The following is a 22186-nucleotide window of genomic DNA, read 5'->3' on the forward strand; positions in this document are numbered from 1 at the left end:
AGTTTCCTGCAAGCTGTACTACGTAATATGTTATTCAAAATGCTCAACCTGAGTGCTCTATAAAAACTATCCAACTGTAGTTCATAGGAAGAATTTGGATGTATGGGCGGGATGAAATGAATGTGAGAACACGGGGAGGAGCGCAGCTGCTCAGGATGCTCAGGAATGACTGAGGTGGGGGGGCAGCAATGGAAAGCAGCGAGAAGTCAGGAACCAGTTTCTTCAGGAAGGAATCTGAGCTCAGTTCTAGCAACTGTTGATTTGCTCTCTCTGTGTTTTTCACCATCATTGTTTGTTGCTTTTACCTGGGACACTTTCAACAAAATGCGGATGCCTGGACCCAGGGATATAGAAGTTTATACTGCATCTTTCTGTAAATAGAACAGGTATTGTCTCTGCGAAGATGCATCCCTGGTCCTTGGTGGGTTGGCCATCAGGCACACATTTGTGTGGATTAGGAATAAAGGATCCCCTCCTCTGGGCAAATTTACCATATTTCAAAAGCCCAGGCTGAACTTCCAGCTCCACGTCTCTCCATGCCTGAGCACCCTTGTACGTGAAAAGCCTAGACAACTGTCTTTGGACGCTCTGGCAGGTCCCTCTGCGACCAGTCACAGTGATATTTCTGAGGAGGAATCTGGGAAGCTGTATTTTAAAAAATCTCCCAAATGGTTCTGAAGGAAATTAGGGTAAAAAAACCCTCTGAAATAGATACCAGGCAAATGAGATTGCATTACTTCATTCATTCTTCATTTATTCATTAACAGCTATTCACTGAGCACTTAGTGGTTGTTTTTTTGAGTATGTAACCAAGGTACTTTTGAGAACCACCTGAAGTTGATACATTTTTCTGCAGTGGTGAGACTTCTAAAGGTTTATGTGCATACAAGCATCTCTCCTCATTTTATAGGTGCAGAGATGATGCCACACCCTCTCTGAGAAATAAAGTAACTTCTTACACACTGCACCTTGCAACACCATGCTCTAGAGAACACTACCCAACTGCTGGCTCTTCAGGGCATTTCCTTTCAAGGTCACCCTGAAGCAGTAGCTATAAAGGGACTGACACAATGAGGAACCTCTGTCCAGAGAAAATAATTCTATCTCCCACGTCTGTCCAGCTTCAAAAAGTTAGTTCTGAAATTGCCTGACTATCAGCAGAAGGATTAAACTTCACAGTGACAGACTCAGAGAGAAAGAAAGAGAAATTATTTTGGCTTCAGAGTTCTTTAGAGAGCTTTTCTTTCCTGGATGGAGCCAGCATTCTGGGGGTGACTACTTTATTCCAGTGTCTTATAGAAAAGAAACCCCATCACCACCTCGGAGGGGGACCTACATCACAATAAGAAAAAATAATAGATTAATAAGTAACATGTTGAATTATTTTATGATGATATAAGTAACATTGTTTCATAAAAAGTCAGTGGTACTTCCACAATTGGAGAGAGCCACTTGGGTATATTTTCTTATTAAATTGGTATATTAGATAATACATGAATTTTTAATTCTCTTTTTATTTAAACTAAATTATAAGTGTGTTCTACTTCTTAAATGGCTTTAAGATCAATATTTTAGGTTGTTTAATGATATAACATTTTTAAGGTTTTTAATAAATATATTGCCAAGTTTCTACCACAATTTTTAAAAAAATTACCTTTATCAGCATCATAAAAATGTCTTTTTCACTACCTTCACCACTCTGGGAATTTTATTAAGCTTTACAAATTTTGAGATAATACACTTTTTGACTTGATTTTGATTTTGCATTACTAATGCAATACATATTACTTATACGTTTATTAATCATTTTTAGTTCTATGCATTGTTGAAAATGCACATTGCTCACTTTTTATATTGTTTTTGATAATTTTATTATTGATTTGTAAGAGCTCTATTATTATAAGAATTTGTTTTTCCTATATATTGTAATTTTTCCAGTTTGTCTTTTAATTTATTTATGTATTTTTCCAGGATGAAGAAATATTATTTAATGTTTTCAAATATCAATATATTAACATTCTCTTTATTATATGCAATTCTTGAATTTATAGTTTGAGATTTATTCTCCAATATACTAACTGACATTTACCTGAAAGTTCTACCAGTTTCTTTATATTTTACTTTTTAATTTAACTATATAACTTATTCTGGAATTTATTTTGATTAGTGGTATGAGGTAGATCAATAATGGTTTTATTACTGTTCACTAGTCATTTCAGTATCACTTATGAAATAAACTATCCTTTACTTACTTGTGACATGTTATCCTTCTACTATATCAAAGTATTGCCTTATTAGGGACTTTCTGGGCTTTCTGTTTTATTTCATTGATTTTTAATTTTGAGGGGTAAACTCTCTTATTTCTCTTTTTATGTTCAGTATTGTTTTTTTTAATTTTATTCATTTTTTCCAAATAAATTTTTGGATAATTTTGTTAAAACCTCCTCCAGCACCACCTTGTAACTTAGTGATGTTTTGATTTAAGGAGAATTTATGTTCTTTTAATATTGTTTCTCACTGTTCTAGAACATTAAAAAAAGTCAAGTTTTTAAATTGATTTAATAATATTAACATGAACATGAATAGCAAGAGGTTATAGCCAAATTAGACTTCTAAACAGAGATCTCAGTTTTTTCAATAGAAAAAAATGAAAACTGGTTATACAGGACTTCTGCGCCTGGAGAAGATGCAGTGACAAGGGCTGCTTTTTTTTTTCTTGTATGACACAAGTAGAAATGTGGACATAAAAAATATATTCAGAAAGACAGAGGCAATATTGAAAATATTTAGTAGAGAACTGGAAGATATAAAAGAGGCCAGAATTGGCCTTTTAAAGATGAAAATTATGTCTGTGACAAACAACAGATTATATATTTCAGAAGAATTGATTAGTGAACTTTAATACATGTGAAAGAAATTATCCAAAATAAAACACACTGAGAAAAATACTGAACATAAAATGAACAGAGCAGCAGTTAGCCCCAAGACAGTTTCAGACAACCTAATAAATATATAATTGAAGTCCCCATAGGAAAAAAAAAAACAGGACAAGAGAAGTATTTGAATAAAAACTTCAAATTTGACAAAAGAACTTGAAATGTACATACCCCAGAGGCTTAATGGATCCCAAGTATAAGAAACATGAACAAAGATGTACCATATCACATCATAACAAATTGTTTAAAATAAGGGATAAGGGATAAAGAGAACTGGCAGGTGTAGCTCAGTTGGTTGGAGCGTCCTTCTGTACACTTAAGGGTCATGGGTTTGAGTCCCTACCTGGGCGTATGCCTAGGATGTGGTTTGTCCCCTCCTGGGGCACATGCAAGAGGCAACCAATCAATGTTTCTCTCATATCAATGTCTTCCTTTCCCTTCCTCTCTCTGAAATAAAAAAAATAAAACAAAGGAATGAATGACTGATATGTGCAACCACATAAATGAATCTCAGAAATATCAAAAAATAAAAAATAAATAAATCAAGGGATAAAGAGAATAATCTTCAAAGCAGAGGAAAATAATAGAGTACACACTATATCTGTGAAAGTTATTCTCCTTCCAAGGAATCTAATGATAAATTATACTCAAAATTTATTAACAAATTTAATCATGACAAATGAAAATAATCATTTCATTAATCTCCAAAAATACATTGTAAATCAAGAGAGAAACAGTCCCTAGGCATGTAAAACTACCATGTATATGACAACTGATGAAGTAAACTAACAGAGAATGCCTATGATGTCAGCTCTCCCCTGCTTAATGTTTATTGAGAATGGTAAATTAACCTTGAGGAGTTTTTTTGTTTTGCTTTGTTTTTCTTTTTTGCTTTGAGCCTGTTTATTTAGCCTAACTTCTTGGAACTGAATCTGAAAAATAGATTGAATTTTACTATTGACTCTTTAGGGCTTTAAGGTAGAAAACGATGCCATGTATGAATAATTAATTTATTTTTTCAGCAATGGGTATTTTAATCTGTACCTCCATAATTGTATCGATTGGAATGTCCAGAACAAAACTGATAGCACAAATAGAACATGTGGTAAAGAATGTGGCCTTGTCTGAAGGGAGATCTGACTTTTGTCTTTGATTTCTGGGAGGTAACTTTTAAATCCTTAGAATTTCCTGAGTGATAAGAGTAGGTGCCTTGGTCCATATGACATCAGTCTGATCTTTGAGATGGGGAGGTAAAGACTGATTTAACAACATGGTCAGTTAATCAATTGATCATGCCTAGATAGTGAAACCCCAATAAAAACTGTGGACACAAAGTTTAGACAGCTTCCTGGGCTGGGAATACTCCCTGTGTCCATCACACATAGATGAGGAATGGGTAAGTCATCCTGAGCATTACAAAACCTTCCCATTTGCAGCTCTCCAGACTCTACCCTATGAGACTGTTTATTTTTGGGTTTGGGCTGATGTTAATTTATTTACTCTCCCTGAAATCAACCATAATGATGTATACAATCCTTTTCTGTGAGTTGTGATTCTTTCTAGTAAATTATAGTTTGGGAGCCGTCTGAACTTGCAGTTAGTGTCAGAAGTGAGAGTGATTATACGTGGACTTTTCCTGAAAACTGTGGAGCTGGACCCAAACTCCTTGCAGGTGGTGTTAGAAGTCTTGGGCCGACTTAGCAAATCTTGAGCATTATGTCTTTAACATTGTGGTTTTGCTAAAAACTCTGGGTAATAAAGATCACCTTTGTTTTATTCCTGAGTGTATTAGAATTTTTTTTATTGCTAAGTATAATCATTAGGGTTTCAAACACACATAATCTTTATTTTGTCCTGATATTTTTCTTATTTTTTAAAAGATTTTATTTATTTATTTTTAGAGATGGGGGAAGGGAAGGAGAAAGGGAGGGAGAGAAACATGTATCTGTAAGAGAAACATTGGTCAGTTGTCTCTTGCACACCCCCAACTGGGGACCTATACTGCAACGCAGGCGTGTGCCCTGACTGGGAATCAAATCAGTGACCTTTTGGTTTGCTGAATGATGCCCAACCCACTGAGCCACACCAGTGAGGGCTCTGATATTATTCTTTTAGTCCTAGTTTATACTTAAAAAAATCAAGGATGGATGCTAAATTTTATCCAATGCTTTTTAAAATTATTTCTTGTCTATCCAATAGTAAGTAATAGCTAATTATTGATGACTCCCCAGGCTAGGTACTCTACATACATTATCTCATTTAATCCTCATAAACCTGTGAGACAGGTAATATTTTATATCCATTTGTCTGTGAGAAAAAAGAGACCCAGAATGATTAGGTCATTTTCCAAGGTCACATAGTTGGTAACTGGTGAAGCCGTATGGAGGTGGAAGCCCAGTGTAACTCTAGATCTGGAGATCTGAAATCACACTGTGAGAATTATATCAACATATTTCCTTGTGCTAAAATATTCTTTTAAAAAATCAATTCTATGGATTTAATAATGTGTACTTTTCTATTAGTATTCTTCTAGGTTCGATTTACTGGTGTATTAAATAGAATTCCTATGCTGGGATGTGAATTTGTATACAATTTTCTTTTATTGTGCTTTGTAACAGGTTTATTAAGCCAGGTTGAGTAAACGAATTGAAAAGCTTTATTTCTTTTTTGTGCTCAGGATAAATTTATGTAGGATGGGAATTTTTTGGTCCATGACTATTTAAAAGCAATTTCTCGTTTAATCATATGTGCTTTCACCCCTTTCTACAAGTGGATTTTCTTTTATATATTTTAAAAATAACTTTTTCAGTGTCTTTCCAGATGCCTGATTATTTCAGACTATCTAACTCTACTTAATCTATTTTAATACTTTATAGATGTATATGTGTACATGTAAATATGCATATGTATATATTCCATATATATGAAATAAAATCTTTACATTATTCTTTTCAAATTTTCATTGAACTTAGTGTAGTATGTCTGTTACATTTTTATCTCTTTTCTGCGATTGTTTTTTATTTTGGTAAAATACATTATATTAAGTTTACTATCTTAACCACTTTTAAGCATACAGCTCAGTAGTGTTAAGTATATTTACATTATTGTGCAACAGAGCTCTAGAACTTTTTATCTTGCAACAATAAAATTCTATACTAACTGAACAGTGTTATCCCTTCACTCAGCTCGTTCTAATTTCTGTTTTTATAATTTTGACTTTAAATACAGGAGTAGTCAAAAGTACACAGAGTTTATTCTTATATTATTTATTAATTATTGTATTTTGCATACAAACAATTGTAAACCTAGTTTTGTCTACCCCTGTATTTTATGAGTAAAATCATACAGTATTTGTTCTTTTGTAACCAGCTTACAAAAGAACAAATTTCACTTAGAGTAATATCCACGAGGTTCATCCATGTCATAGTACATATCAGAATATTCTTCATTTTAATGCTGAATAATAGTCCATTGTATGTTTATATCACATTTTCTAAATCCATTCATCAGGCAAGGGACATTTGAGCTGCTTATGCCTCTTGGCTATTGTGCATAATGCGATGAACATGAATGTGTAGATATCTCCTTGATATCCAGCTGTGAATTATTTTGGATAAATGTCAGACATGGATTGCTGAATCATATATGGTAATCCTATTTTAATTTTTTGAGAAACTGCCATATTGTTTTTTATAATTGCTTCACCATTGTACATTCCCATCAGCAATTTATTGGAAATCCAACTACTCCACATCCTTGCCAAGACTCATAAAAAAAAAGACTCATTATTTTGTATTCTTTTGATAGTGGCTATCCTGATGGGTGGGAGGCAATATATCATTGTGGTTTTTAATTACATTCCCCTAATTAGTGATGTCAAACATTTCTCATGTGCTTATAGGCCATTTGTTTATGGTATTTGGAAAAATGTCTGTTTAAGTCCTTTGTCTCCTTTTTAATCTTGCTATTGTAGAAGTTCCTTGTATGTTCCACACAATAATCCCTTATCATGTATAAGATTTGCAGTTATTTTCTCTTATTCTCCATGCTGCCTTTCTCTCTGTTGATTGCTTCCTTTTCATATACAGATTTTTTTGTTTGATATAATTTTAATGTATTTTTATTTTATTGTGTGTGCTTTCAGTGTTATATCTTATAAATCATTGTTAAACCCAATATCCTGAAGCTTTTTCTCCATGTCTTCCTCTATGAGTTTTATAGTTTTAGGTCTTGAATCCATTTTGAGTTAAATTTTGTATGTAGTGTAATGTAAGGGTACGACTTCTTTATTTGGCATGTGGATATCGAATTTTCCCAACACCAGATGTTAAAGAGACTGTCCTTTCCCCATTGTGTAGTCCTGGCACCTTTGTTGAACATCATTTTACCATATATATGCGGCTTTATTTCTGAGCTCTGTTTCATTAGTACATATGTCACTTTTTATGCCAGTACCACAACACCATCTTAATTGCTGTTGCCTTGTACTATGTCTTGAAATTAGAAAATGTTAAACCTCTAACTTTGCTCTTTTTAAAAATCATTTTGGCTATTTGGGATCCCTTGAATTTTCAAGATTTTTTTTTCTATTTTGTAAAAACCAAAAAGACATTCAAATTTTGATAGGTTTTACACTGAATCTATAGATCACTTTGGGTAGTATGGACATTTTAAGAATATTATGTCTTATCTATAAACATGGAATGTCTTTTCTTTTATCTGTACCTTCTCTCATTTCTTTTAGCAATGTTTTGTAGTTTTCAGTGTACAAGTCTTTCTCCTCTGTGGCAACATTTATTCCTAAGCATTTTATTGTTTTGATATCATAGTAAATAAGATTGTTTTCTTAATTTTCTTTTCAATTGTTATCATTGTTAGTGTAGAGAAACAGAACTGATTTTGTGCATTGATTTTGAATCCTGAAAATTGCTTACACTTTTTTTTGTTTTAACTGGTGTGTATATGTGTCTGTGTGTGATCTTCAGGGCTTTCCACATATAAGGTTATTTCATCTGTGACTAGAGCTCACTTCTTTTTCAATTTGGGTGACTTTTATTTCTTGTCTAACTGTTCTGGCTAGGACTAATAGATGTGGCTAGAACTTCCAGTACTATCTTGAATAAAAGAGGTCAGAGTGTGGATCCTTGGCTTGTTCCTGATCTTGAAAGATCCTCTGTTTGAGAGTTGTAGCTGGAAGTGAGTTCCAGAGAAGGGAATACTCTGCCTGGGAATCATCATCTTCTCCTTCAGCTGTGGCTGGTCTAGCAATGAAGACACTGTCATGAAAGTTTATAATGAATTCAGTCTGGGAGTCTATAGGGATTTTGACAAATAAATCACTTTTACGTCCCCATCCCCTTAAAGTCAGGTGTGGCCATATAAACTGGCTTAGCCAATGGAATGTGATCAGAATTTATAGTGGTGTTTGTGTGTTCTAGGTGGATGTTTTAAAAGCCTGTGCATGGTTTCCTACTTTTTATTACCCTTCTGAGAAATCGTGGACGCCTCTGCCAGTCTGGGTGACAACAATGAGCAGAGCTCCCCTGGTTTGCACAGACGTTGCACAAATTGATTATTCACTGTGTTGCCCACACCTTTAAAATGGGTATCTCTGAGTCCCATTCCAAGGTCTTCCTTCCTTTGCTTCCATCCCATGAAAACACCATCTTTCCTATTTACAAGGAGGTAAGATGCAGCAACTCCTTAGTTTCAGCGTAGGAGGAAGCGCTGGTTCTTCTAGATGGCTCAGAGGGAATCATTGCAACAATGTTTCTCTACCTAGTGATGGCCACTATTTTTCTTCTAACTTTGTCTCTATGTTCTGTTTTCATCTTATCAAATATACTCTCTCATGAGCAAACAACAACAAAAAAGGCTGTGTGTGGGAGCAGTAATGATGCAAATATGAAAGAAAGGATATAATCATGAGGGGAAAAAAAAAAGATCCCATCCGGTAATACGCTCACTACAGACTTCAATCTGTTTATTTGAAAATAGTCTGCCTTCTCCACTACATCTAAGGGCAAGGACCCTGTCAGTTTTTATCACTGTTGTATAGCTATTATATAGCACAATACCTGACAATAAGATGACTTTGTGGAATGCATTAGTGAATATGGGATAACTTCTCTGTGTAAGTATTGACTGTGATCCAAACTGAACACCTATCCTACAGCTTGCTCTTTTAAAACACCGTTCTTTAAAATGGGATTTTAAAACTGTAAAAGGAGTGTATATCCTATATCTAAATTAATTTCAGTTTGTGATTTGTAGCTGTCAGGGGACACTGAGAACAGCATTATTAATTTTAGCTCATTTATATTTTAATGCTTATATATTTATAATCAGTGGAGCAAGTTTTATTTTTCTAACTGTATGTGCTTCTCTGATATATTTACTCATGCATTGACAAATCAGGTCACTTTTTATTACAATTACCAGACACTCATGTTTTGGGGCACATTGTATACTGTGATTTGGGAGAATAACAAATTAGGAAATAAAATGCTCAGCTTTGTCCTTCCTGACAGCCAGGGTTTGGTGACTGACAGGTAAACAGGAAATTCTGGCAGGGTTTGCTGTGTATCATGAGACACATCTAGTACACTACTCCAAAATGTAGATATTTACTTGGATGCACATCAACAAGCAAATATCTAGAATTTCAGGTTTTTAAAATTTTTAATTTTCTCTTCTATTTTCAAATGGCACCTTCTAGTCTTGCTCAATGGCAAACATGTGTCTTTGCATAGCTCAAAGTTTTTCAGTTTCTCCTTAGATCCACTGGACCTGAGAATGACGTAATTGAGTGTGAGTTTGTAATTGTCTTTTTTGCTTTGGTACTTTTTGTCCTCTATAGTTGACTTGAGATCTTGCTAGAATAAAACAAAAAAATAGGAAAATAAAGAAAAAAATCAATATTACTATAAATTATCTTTTCTAGGCAAGGCTCATATTCAGGAAGTTTGCTTAATTTTAATTTAATGTTCTTTTTTTGTATATTTGATGACAATAAAAGTACCTGATTATCAATGTTAATACAATCAATACAATACTTTTGTGCTATGAATAATTGTTCTTTTTAAAGTAAGAAAACGTAAAAATAATTGTATCATTCTAATCTCAGTTGGGATTGTCTTTTAATTAAATGGTAAAAATATCTTTCTTATGTTGAACAACAGTAAAATTGGATGCTCTTTTAAGCCTTTGGGTGAATATGATTGACAGTTCAGAGTTTTGTGTTATCAAATTTTCTTTCAACGATTTTCATTCACATAATAAAAATGGTCAGATATAGGAACTATACTTAAATAAATCAGCATTAATTTTTGTGTGTTTATTAAAGCCAAATATATAAATCAGATTGTAGGAATTGGAAGTGGACTTTTACTATCTTTAAGAAATATTACTGTTATAAGGAAAATTAAAAATCAAATAACTAACTATATATTATTATTTAATAGAAAGTATCACTCATAATCTCACTACCCAAAAATAACTACTGTTAAAATCTGAGTACAACCCTGGCCAGTGTGACTCAGTTGGTTGGAGCATTGTCTCACACACCAGAAAGTCGAGGGTTTGATTCCTGATCAGGGCACATACCTAGGTGGTGGGTTCAATCCCCAGTCAGAGCGTATGTGGGAGGCAACCAATCGATGTTTCTCTCTCACATCAAGTGGTTTTTTTTTTTCTCTCTCTCTCTCTCTCCTTCTCTCCCTTCCTCTCTAAAATCAATGAAAATATTTTTAAAAATTTAAAAAATATCTATGTGTACATTCTTCCAAACATGCAATCGAACACAGGTGCACACATATACCCACATAACCTTACAAACAGGATGTCATACTGTTTAACTTGCAGTTACATTTAAATTTATATGGTTGACATCATTTAATTTCATTTACATTTCTCTACATAATATTAATGGGAAGAATTCTATCATGTGGATACACCACAACAAATTTTACTAGTTCTCTATTAAGTTTGGAATATTTTTGATGTTTTTATTTATTAATATAATGGATAGCTTTCAAATTTCTATTTTTTTATTAATTAATTTATTTACTTTTTAAATACATTTGTCTCTGCCTTCCCCCCACCTCTTTTGACAAAGCACTTGTTCTCCTCCAACATTTAGAAAGCTCTGAGCATTTTTCATGGAAGGAGAGAGTGCTGGTCAGAGGAAACTGAAATCCCCTAGAAAATATGAATGCCAAGGAGAAAGGAAGTGAAGCAAAGTCCCTTGGTCCAGGAAAGGACAAATGTTTCAGGTATATGTCTGGGGGAATCAGAATAAATTCAATTCTTTTGATTCAAATGCTTCCCCTGGTGCACCCCTTAGTTTTGGGGTTGAACCCTAGGGAGGAAATGCTAGCATAAAACACAGCGATTATTTTCACTAAAACTCACTGAGACCTTGGGCAATGTAACCCTTGGATTTCCCGAGGGGCAGAGTGTAGGTAAGGAGGGGGTGGGGAGATGTCCTCCGAATTTTTTTCGGAGCGCACCGTTGCTGCTGGGCGCTCATCCGCTCGGCACGTTCTCAGCGCCTGGGCGATGATGCAGCCGTGCCCCCAGGCAGGCCGCTCACCCAAGCGTCCGGAATCCTGCCAGGGCTTCTCTCAGCTTTATGCTCAGAGAGTTGAGCACTTAGAAACAAACAACACAGGAGACAGATCGGAAAAGGAAGGATGTACCCCGCCCTACATGGCAGTAGAAAGAACTTTAGAACAACTTTCTAAAATTTTTAAATATGTTAAATGTGCGAAAGAGGTTTAAAATGTTTTTATTATTTGGAAACTAGTTATAAAGTGACCACCATCTGGTTGTGACTATTCAGATTCAGAAATCGATCATTATTTGCATCTCAAAGTTTCCTATGTACCTCTCCCACCCTGTCTCCCTGACTTGGCCTCCATCATGAATTCTGTGGTAACCGTTTTCACAATCATTTTTACAAGTTTTAACATATATGTACACAGTCCTAAACAATATATTGTTTAGCTTGGCTTTATTTTTGCTTTTAGAAAAAATTCTTACTACTGTAGTGAGATATGCTTCTCCTCAACATTGTTTAAAATGTATATATAAACATCTTTTTAAGGTTAAGCCAAGTTAATGTATGAATGAGCAGTCCATTGATTTTTTCCCCCGTTGGATACATACTCAAACTATTTATTCATTCATTTATTATTGGTCATTTTAACTAATTTAAGTTGTTTTGTTCTTATGGACATTGCTACTATGGACATTCTTGTACATGTCACCTAATTCACATGCAAGAATTTTTCCTAAGGTATATGCTTATGAAATGCAGTATTCTTTTCCTAAGAAATATGTCTGGGTAAAATTACTGGCTTTTAGAGCATGAAAATATTCAATATCAGTTGGTAATATCAAAATGTGTTCTAGAATGGTTATAGTAATTTGTACATTTTTTTAGTAACATGTGTTTTCTCATTTCTTCACATCTTTCTCAGTACTTGGATGATAGATTTTGTAACTTTTGCTACCCTGCTGTGTTTAAAGTGAATCTAATGTGGTGTGTTTGCTATGAATGACTATACTTTTTAAAAAAAATACAAAATTTTACATATTTATGAGCTATATGTATTTCCCTTCCTCTGGAATGCCTTAGCCTACTATTCTCTATTGAGTTGAGTTGACATCATTATGTTATTTATACTTCCTACATATGCATATCAATCTATTGTATGTACTTACTTAGGCCTTCTTAAATGGTTTAAGTTTTATATTTTTACATAACAGACTACAGTATTTTTATTTGGTCTATATCTATGATATACATATCATATATTCATATCCAAATATCATCTATATATGTAATGCAAATGACTGCTGCTGGTATGTACCAGTGTGATAAATTTTTGATATATTAACCACAAATGCAGCAATTTCACACAATTCACGTTTAAATTTTCCTGACTTATCTCTGAATTATTTTGAATTTTCTATATAGACAATCAAACTGCTTTTAAATGGCAACAAAAGTTTTTTTTTTCTTTTCAATATCTTTTTTCTTTATTCTTGTTTTGTTTGTCCTTATTGCATTGATAGGTCATCCATATGATGTTGAATAGAATAGATAAAATGGGCATTAGTTACACATTTTAATGTAGCTGTGTTCATGTGCTTGTTCTTATAAATGTTGTTTATCTAATTAAGGAAATAGTCTTACATCTAACTTTGAGTAATTTTGTCTCAAGTTGATGTTAAATTTTATATAAACATTTTTTCACATTATCTGATAAAATCACACATTTATTCTCCTTCAATATATTAATATGTTGAAGTAGCTTTTTCAGTGTTCTGATATTAGATCATCCTTGGATTCCTGAAATTAACCTGACTTGGTAATGATTTCCAGAGGAATTTTCCAACTTTGTTCATGAGACAGTTTGACTTGAAATTTTCTTTGTTCCTCTCTTGTTTGGTTTTAGTATAAAAGTTATTCTGGCCTCACACAGTGAACAAAGTTGCATTTTCTTTATTTCTATCACCTAGAAAAATGTGGGAGTTATATATTCTTTCAATGTTTAGCCCTGGCAACATCTCTAGTTATGTGCCATTTCTTATTCTTACCATTGTTCTTTTTACTTGATCAATTTCAGGAAATATTTTTATGAAGCTTATTGTATCTTAAAAAGAATCTGCTTTTGAGTTCATTGATCTTTTCTATTATGTTTATTTTTATTTCCTTAATTTTTGACTTTGAACTTTCTAATTTCTTTAGATTTACTTGAAGTAATTTCTATAACTTCATATGGAAAACCCTCAGTTCATAAATTTTGAAATGTTTTTCTTTTATAATTTAAGAATTTAAGGCCATATATTTTTTTAAAGTACTGCTTTAATTTCAAAATACTATTTTTATTATATAATATGATAATAATGTTAGACTGACTCTATTTTCCATGTCAGTAACCTCTCTTCACTGGGTTGCATTGTGAATATGAGATCTATCCAGAAAAAGTCCAACCATTGTTACTACAATGAGAATAGTTTGTGCAACATCAATGTAGCCTGACAGCCAAGGAAAGTGGTCTGGAATGTGCATGCTTGAACGATGATGACTTCACTGAACTAGTCAGTGAAAACAGTAGACACAGTTGAGTGAGCATGTATGTACTGTGTGGCCATTGCATTCAAAATGACAGAGCAAGTAGAGTGACGAAGCGAGTAGAGCAACACATCTGCATGAAATTTTGTGTTAAGCTTGAATGTTTCTCTTAGAAACTATTTGTATGATTTAGAAGGCCACAGCTATAAGCAACTAGTGATTGGCAGCTTCACTACTACAATGCACCCACTAGTGTATCATGCCACAAGCAGTTTTTTTGCAAAACATCAAATCACCCAGGTGACTCAGTCCCTCTAAAGCCCAGTTTTTGTGCCCTGTGACTTCAGGCTTTTCCCAAAGCTAAAATCACCTTTGAAAAGGAAGAGATTTCAGACTGTTGATGAGAGTCAGGAAAAAATAATGGGGCAGCTGATGGTGAATGGAAGAACTGTGTGAGGTCCCAAGGTGCCTACTTTGAAGGGGACTGAGGTGCCGTTGTCCTATGTACAATGATTCTTGTATCTTGTATCTTCTTCAATAAATGTCTCTCTTTTCATATTACATGGCTGGATACCTTCTGGACAGACCTCGTATTTCATCAGACCTATTTTCTAGTTCACTAATTCTCTCTTCATCTAATGTGTTGAATGTGATTTATTTCTAGAAAAATCTATATTGTTCTTCCTCAGGTATACTAGTTTACTTTTGTTTTTTATCTGCTTATAATTTCAAGGTTTTATATTATTTTTTAAAAAATATTAAGCATCATTATTTAGTGTTTTGTAACTGCAAATATTTATATCTGTAGTTTTTGTGTTTCTATTTGCACTGCTATTATTTCTGCTGGTTCTCCCTATTTGCACTTTATTTACTTGTGTATTTCTGTAATTTTTAAATTGTGTACTGCTTGTTTTCCTTGGAATTTTATCTATTAAAATTTCTTAATGTCTTTGCTCATTTTAGATTTACTTAATAAGATTAACATTTAATTTGATAATTTCCTGGCTCACAACCTGTCTTGATTACTTTAAACTAAGTTGTCCACTTGAGGTTTTTCAGATAAATTTGGATCAAAAACCCATATAATACTGGCTTGCGTTTATAAATTTTAATAGAGATTTGTTGTTGTTGTTGTTGTTGTTGTTGTTGTTATTCTACTAAGTGCTGAGTTTGAGAAAAGTAATTTTCCTTACTGTACTTTTATTTTTTCCTGTTTATTTCTTATTAGTCCTTGTATAGCAGATGCAGCTAGCTTTTTTTCTCAATGCTATCCTATTGTATTTCTCTATGTGGCAAAGTCTTAGAATTTCTTTTTCCTCACAATGTCCCATGCAACAGTCAAAGCAAAACTCAGTATTTCCAGGCTATATAAAATATCCTCATGATGAAATCGGACTTTAAGTTTAGTTTATTGCCTAAAGTTCTTATTTTCAACTTGTTTTTCAGATCTCTGGGTTCCCTAGTTTGTGACAAGTCAGCAATTCACTTAAAATATAATTTTACAATAATTTACTCAATATCACTATACTAGTTATCAATGGGTACTGTGTTGCGACTTCTCAGGGCTGGGCAGGTTCATGGGATTCATGCATATGGAAGAATGTTCACAGAGCCGTTGGGATGTCTGACATGCCTTCATTCGAGGGAGCCATGTAGAGCCCAAGCCCGTGTCTATGTCTGCACCCATTCTAAGAAACCCCTCCCTTCTAGAAGTACTAGAAAGAACAAAGCCGACCTCAGGACAAATGGTTTTGTAACATAGCACGAGCTGCGCGTGGGAACCCACTTCATGTTATGGGAACCTTTTATCAAGCTCAGACTCAAGGCTGTGAGACCCAGTCTCAAGGCTGTGAGAACACTACTTTATCAGACTCCTTCAATGTTGTAAGAAACTGCTTCCCTTAGTTACCCAGATGCCTGGGTGAGGAAACCAGACTGCCTCCACTTACCCTACAGGTACATAACAACATTATTACAAACTTAGTGGACTGAAACAACACACATTTATTATCACACTTTCTGAGGGAACCTTAGCTTAGCTGGGTCTTCTGCAAGGCTGCATTCGCAGTGACAACCGGGGCCAGTTCTCATCTGAGGGCTCAACTGGGGCAAGATCTCTGGTTAAGCTCCTATGGTTAGTAGCAAGATTCATGTCCTTGAGTGATATTCAATGGAGGACTTCAATTTCTTGCTGGCTGTCAATTGGAAGCTGCCCTCATTTCCTAGCTGGTCGTTGCCTGGAGACTGACCTCACTTTATTGCCTCACGGATCTCGCCAATATGGCCACTTACTTCAACAAAGTAGGCAAGAAAAAGAGTCTGCTAGCAAAATCAATGTTACAATCTTATATGGCATAATCACAGAAGTGCTTTTTGCCTTATTCTATTGGAAAGAAGCAAATTACAGAACCTGCCCACACTAAAGGTGAAGAGATTACACGACCATGTAAGTATCAGGAAGCAGAGACCATGGGGAGCTGCCATCTTAATATCTTTCAGTTGCTTAAATCAGGAATGTTGCTCAGAATATCTGATACAGTGCAGTTCTAGAAAAGAAGTGGCATGAGACACACTTGAAGAACCTTCAGATAACTGAGGGTGAAATTTGGAATTTAAAGAAAGCTGAAAAGGTAAAGTAAGCAACCACAAGCCATTTCTATTAGTACCACATCTATTTATTTATTATTTTTAATGTTTTATTGTTTACATTATTAGAGTTGTCCCAAATTTTTCCCCCTTCACCCCGCTCTGCCCTGCTTCCATAGTCAGTCCCCATACCATTGTCCATGCCCATGGGTGCTTCATATATGTTCTTTGTCTCATCCCTCCACCTTCTTTCAAAGAGGCCCCGCCTCCCTCCTCCCCTCTTACAACTCTCAGTCTATTCAACAAAAACTCCACTTTAACTTTGTGCAATTTTTGGAAAAACAAACCAACCAACCTTAATACCACATTTATCTAAAACAGTTTGCTTTAGCTCAAACAACCTAAGCGTCAAGTGAAAATGCAGTTATACACGCATTTTTTCTAAATGTCCTGCACTCTTTAAGTAGGTCTTAAACCAACTGTCCTCTTTTCTTTCATGAACCTGATCCATTGTTACAATCATGTAAGTCACGGTTTTTACAAGATTTTAAATGGCCGTTTTCCTACATTTGCAGAGAAAACACTGTAAAGCCTCAGCTGCCCATTTCTCCCCTGTCACTTTCATTTATGGGCAAGTTATTTATAATGCATCAGACCTCTGTCAGCAGTATGTATTTGCACTGATAATTCAGGCAAAAACAGAAGCATGACCAACCTCAATACTCTGCCTCGACTGTGGATGATTTTAGCGAAGTAGCTTATACTGGTCAAAATAACCAAAATCGCTGTTTATCTTTGTGTGTATTTACACAGCTTGAAAACAAAACCACCAAACTCAATAATTCCTGTGTCAATGGTTATACCCCTAGAGGCAAGCTTTCAACCTAAATTTTCCCAGTAGGACATCCTTGGTAAAATGGTAATGACAGTAACATTTACTTTGTGCCCTTCTATTTCTCTTTTCAACATCCTTGTGCCCCATTTTTCTTTACTTCTGAATCACTTATGCATTCCATCCAAGAAGTCTAAAGTCACTGGACACTCTGTCTTTAGTTACCATTAGAACTTTAATTCCTAAGGTGTTAGCTGACAATAAGGTAAATTGATATTGTTTCCTGTGTCATTTGCATTTAAATAACAATAAAAAATTTTTTAAAAATGTAATGAGAGCATTTTAAGTGATATGACTGCTTGGAGGGTAGGGAATTACTTTTCTGAGCCACTTAAATTATAGCAACTTATTTTCTTATGAAACCAGTACTAATATCAATAGCTAATGATTTGAGGCTGCTTACTATTATGTGCTAGTTATTGAGCCAAACTCTAAATAGCTTATTTCAATAATAACTCCAAGAAAATGATGATGTGGGTCCTTTATTTCATTTTAGAGGTTAGGAAATATAAGCTTAGGGAAGTTAAGTAACTTGGCCAAAGTCACCATAGCTAATAATTAAAAGATCCAGATGGATATAACACCAAATACCACAAATACCAGGCTCTTGAAATGTATACTATTTAACTGACAATAAGCAATGTTTTACCATTGGCAATCATATAGTAGAAAGTGTCCTGGTATTAGTATTCTGAAATTTTAATCTATTTTTTTCTCTAATTAACTATTAGTATGGAACCAAGTTGTTTATATTTTCTTAGTCCTAGTTTCTTCCGGTACTAAGGGAGAGAAAGAACTAAATAAACCACAAATTTCTTCTTTCATATATAAAGTAGTATATACTGTTATAGCTTACATTTGGTATTGCACGCATCCACTCTAAAATATTGGGCTGCACTTCTAGATTAATGCACAGAAATAAGAACACAATCACAACCTTACTAAATTCAGAGCAAGATCAAAATCTCCCCTTTAGAAGAGTACTTTTTTCTGCTCCTGTAAAAAATGCCAATTGCTATTATTGCCCATACATTTTGAATTGTTTGATTTCTTAACTGATAATTGAAACCTAATTTCATTTACATAATATAAGACTAGAATATTAATTGACACTCTTCTTACTAATTGCCAGCCACTTAACCTGTTTTAGGTGTCTTGGTATCAGTGCAGCATCTAAATATTATCTTCCTGCCTTAGTTGATTGTAGGGCTATTACTACCTTTTATGGCTTATAAAATTTAAAATTAATTGCATTGCAGCTAGAGCTGTGGCTCAACCTTAATATCTCAAGAAGGGTCCATTAGGCAATTATTTGATAACTAATTAAGTTTGAGCCATCTCACTAAATCAACCTAAAATGCTCCTCTTATAAAGTAGATTTAAAGGGTCACAGGAGACTCTTGAAAGATCAGCCTTGGAGTCAACTTTACTATTCACATTGCCTCTTTATGATTTTTCAAGAACATCCATCCGTCATGGTTGATTCCTGTCCTAGGGTTAGAAACCTCTTACTTCCCATTTTAGAGGCAGAACTTTGACAAAGAAAAAGTATCTCCTTTTGAACCGAAATTGATGACAGCTTCAAAATCTGTTAACACCCCAGACTTCTTTTATGATCTGTCCTGGACTGCCTGTTCCTACCTTCCCACATTTATCTCCTTGCCATGCTCTCCCTTGGAGGCCTGAGACAGAAGAACAAAGACACAAATCCCACCTCTCAAGGCCGGATTTTGTTTGCTGGATTATACATATTTTAAGATTTCCCTGAACGACTATTAGTGTTAAGCTTTTGAGCTCTGAGAGTTATCAGTTATCTCAGGGAATGCTGATAAACGTTATCAAAAGAAAAAATAATCTTTAATCCGTTGTATTAGAAAAAAATCCTTTTAAAAAATGAGACCATTATGCAATCAAATAAATTGTAGCATGTTCAAATTTTAAAAGGTGAAGATCCCAGATGTAAACACGGGACATCAAACTGAAGATGTTGGGAATATAACTTAATGCTCAAATATTCTTGATACTCTGAAACCTTTATCAAAGTGCCTATTCATTTTTCTAACTTACTACATGGTATTAGATTTTTCTCATGTATATTCTACCATCTTATTTGTAGGCATAACCGGGTGGGCCTTTGTTGATTCATTGGTTAACTGATTGACTCAATACATATTTATTTAATGCCATTATATTTCAGATATTGTGCTAAGCTTTGAGGATACAGTGCTGTAAAAGACATACTCCCTGAATTGAGGGTTTTGGGGAAATAATAGGAAACAGGTACTAAACAAATAACTATCAGGATTGCGAAAATAGAAGCATACTGTGCTAATGAGACAGATAATGGGGGACCCACTTAGGTCTCATGATTTCAGAGGGAAGGTTGCCCTAAGAAATTGATATCTAAGCTACGTCTGGAAGTATAAGGAGTAATAAATTGGTGGAACTGTTGGTGGTGCCAGCAGGTGCACGAGAGTTGGCATGGGTATTACTGGCAAAGGGAACATTAATCTCCAACCCATGAGAGACTGTGGCACAATGAGGAGCCTAGAGGAGCTCAATCTGACCTCAGAGGAAAGGGGAAAGAGATGGAAGATGGGTGAGGAAGGTAGCCAGGGCCCCATGACAATAGAGTCACATAAGCCACGTTTGGATTTACCCCCCAGTGTATGGAAAGGCATTGAAGAATTTTAATTCCATGTGTAATAAGGTTATAATTGTATTTTAAATCCATAGTCCAGACTGAAAAAGAGTAGACAGCAAGCAATACTGCCTTTTCACAATTCCCTAGTTACATTCTTATCTCAAAAATTTTGATTTAGTTAGGTGTTGGGAACTGTCCCCTCTGGTTTCAGGGAATGTAGCCCCACTGACAGATGAGAGGGCCCCAAGGCTGGAGCTAATCAAGGAGGCCTTGGGAAAACAGGCCACTGAGGAGACAAAACCTGTACCCCTGGCAGGGGCACAGCCTCTTCCCCCCTCACATCACCCTGCTTGGCCCTGTGATAGTCAGTTGATGACGGGTAAATTCTCTTGTGAGGAGAGATGACCTAAGACAGACGTCGGCTGGCATGGGCAGCGGGAGAAGGACTTGAGGGACATGGAGAAAGGGCAAAAAGGCCCACACCTCTCAGCTCAGCTTGGACGTGGCCGGAGTCCTCATTCTGTCTGAAAGCGGTCTCCTTCTCTCTTAGTGGCTCTGCCCAGCCTGCCTGGCTCAGGCTTGAAACAATGCTAAAGGCAGGTACAGCCCTAAACTGGATCGAGTGGTTCCTGGGGACAATCAGGAATAGAAGTTCCTCTAAGCATATTTAGTTCTTCCCTCATAAGCGATGATAACTGGCTCATACTAAGAAGGAGATTTACATTATTCATAGACCCTGACCTAAGGCAGATCTGTTCCTCCAATTGTTATCCATGATCTCTATCTGTTTTCTGTAAACATAGCCTTTTGACATTGATTGGTGAGCTTTGCATCCATACCCCTGTGCATATGGTTCTCAATAGAAGCTTTTGGACATGGGGGTTTGGGGCTTTCTCCATTAGAGGGAAGAGCCACGTCCCCTCTCCTGGCAAACAGAGAACTGTTTGCGATGACTCGTGTTTATTCCCCCCATCTGTGACAACCCCGGGACAGGCTCTGAGGGATTCAGAGCCCTGCTCCCTCCTCAGCTGGCTCGGGACAGTAACCGTCAGACCCAGGAGCCCTGCGCTCCCTGCAACATGTCGCTCCCCATGACAGTTAGGTATCTCCAAAAGTTCAAAGGGAGATAAAGACCATGCCATAGGTGTATGAGAAACCTACAATATGAGGAAATGGAGAAGATAATTTCCATTGTAGTTAAAAGGATATTATGATATTATAATATCATAAATGTTTTCCTCCAAAAAGTGGGGAAATCTATAAAATTGTAGGTTATTGTTACTCTCAAAGTAGTGGCACAAGCTCTGAGAAAGCTCAATGGGAACTAAACCAAATATTAGAGAAATATATTCTAATACCAATAATAGTATCTCTTATATATGTAGAAATTTATTATTTTCAAAACATCTGGACCTGAATTGGATTTTATCATCATAGCAGCCTTCCCAGATAAGCAAGATAAATATTGCTGTTTCTATTTTATGGATGAATACATCTACTCTTTGCTTTGGGAAACCATGTAACCTATTCTAAGCTATATGGCTCGTATTGGAATGGCTCACTTCCCAGTCTCAAGAGTGGGGCTTGATTAATAGAAGTCAATCAATATATCTAACCCAGCGGTCCACAACCTTTTTGGCACCAGGGACAAGTTTTGTGAAAGACAATTTTTCCATGGACCGGGGTGTGGAATGGCTTTATAGCCTGCTACCAGTTGCAAATTAACTGTCACTTGCCACTCACTGATAAAGTTTTGATATGAGTCTGCAAGCAATTGATTTATTACGGTCTCTGTGCAGTCAAACCTCTCTGCTAATGATAACCTGTATTTGCAGCTGTTCCCCAGTTCTAGCATCGCCACCTCAGCTCCACCTCAGATCATCAGGCACTAGATTCTCATAAGGAGCATGCAGCCTAGATCCCTAGCATGTGCAGTTCACAGTAGGGTTCGCGCTCCTGTGATAGCCTAATGCCGTCGCTGATCTGCCAGAAGGCAGAGCTCAGGCGGTAATGCAAGTGACTGGGAGTGGCTGTAAATACAGGAG

The 22186-nt window shown here is 35.4% G+C and overlaps 1 pseudogene; it reads left to right on the forward strand.

Annotated features, from left to right (window-relative positions):
* Nucleotides 1-11417: 11417 nt before the first annotated feature.
* Nucleotides 11418-22186, forward strand: part of LOC129086814 (ribosomal biogenesis protein LAS1L-like) — a 106217-nt pseudogene continuing 95448 nt past the window's right edge.

This window comes from Pteronotus mesoamericanus, unplaced genomic scaffold (genome assembly GCF_021234165.1).
Source record: "Pteronotus mesoamericanus isolate MK-2021 breed Mesoamerican mustached bat unplaced genomic scaffold, CSHL_Meso_final scaffold_45, whole genome shotgun sequence".
Taxonomy (NCBI): domain Eukaryota; kingdom Metazoa; phylum Chordata; class Mammalia; order Chiroptera; family Mormoopidae; genus Pteronotus; species Pteronotus mesoamericanus.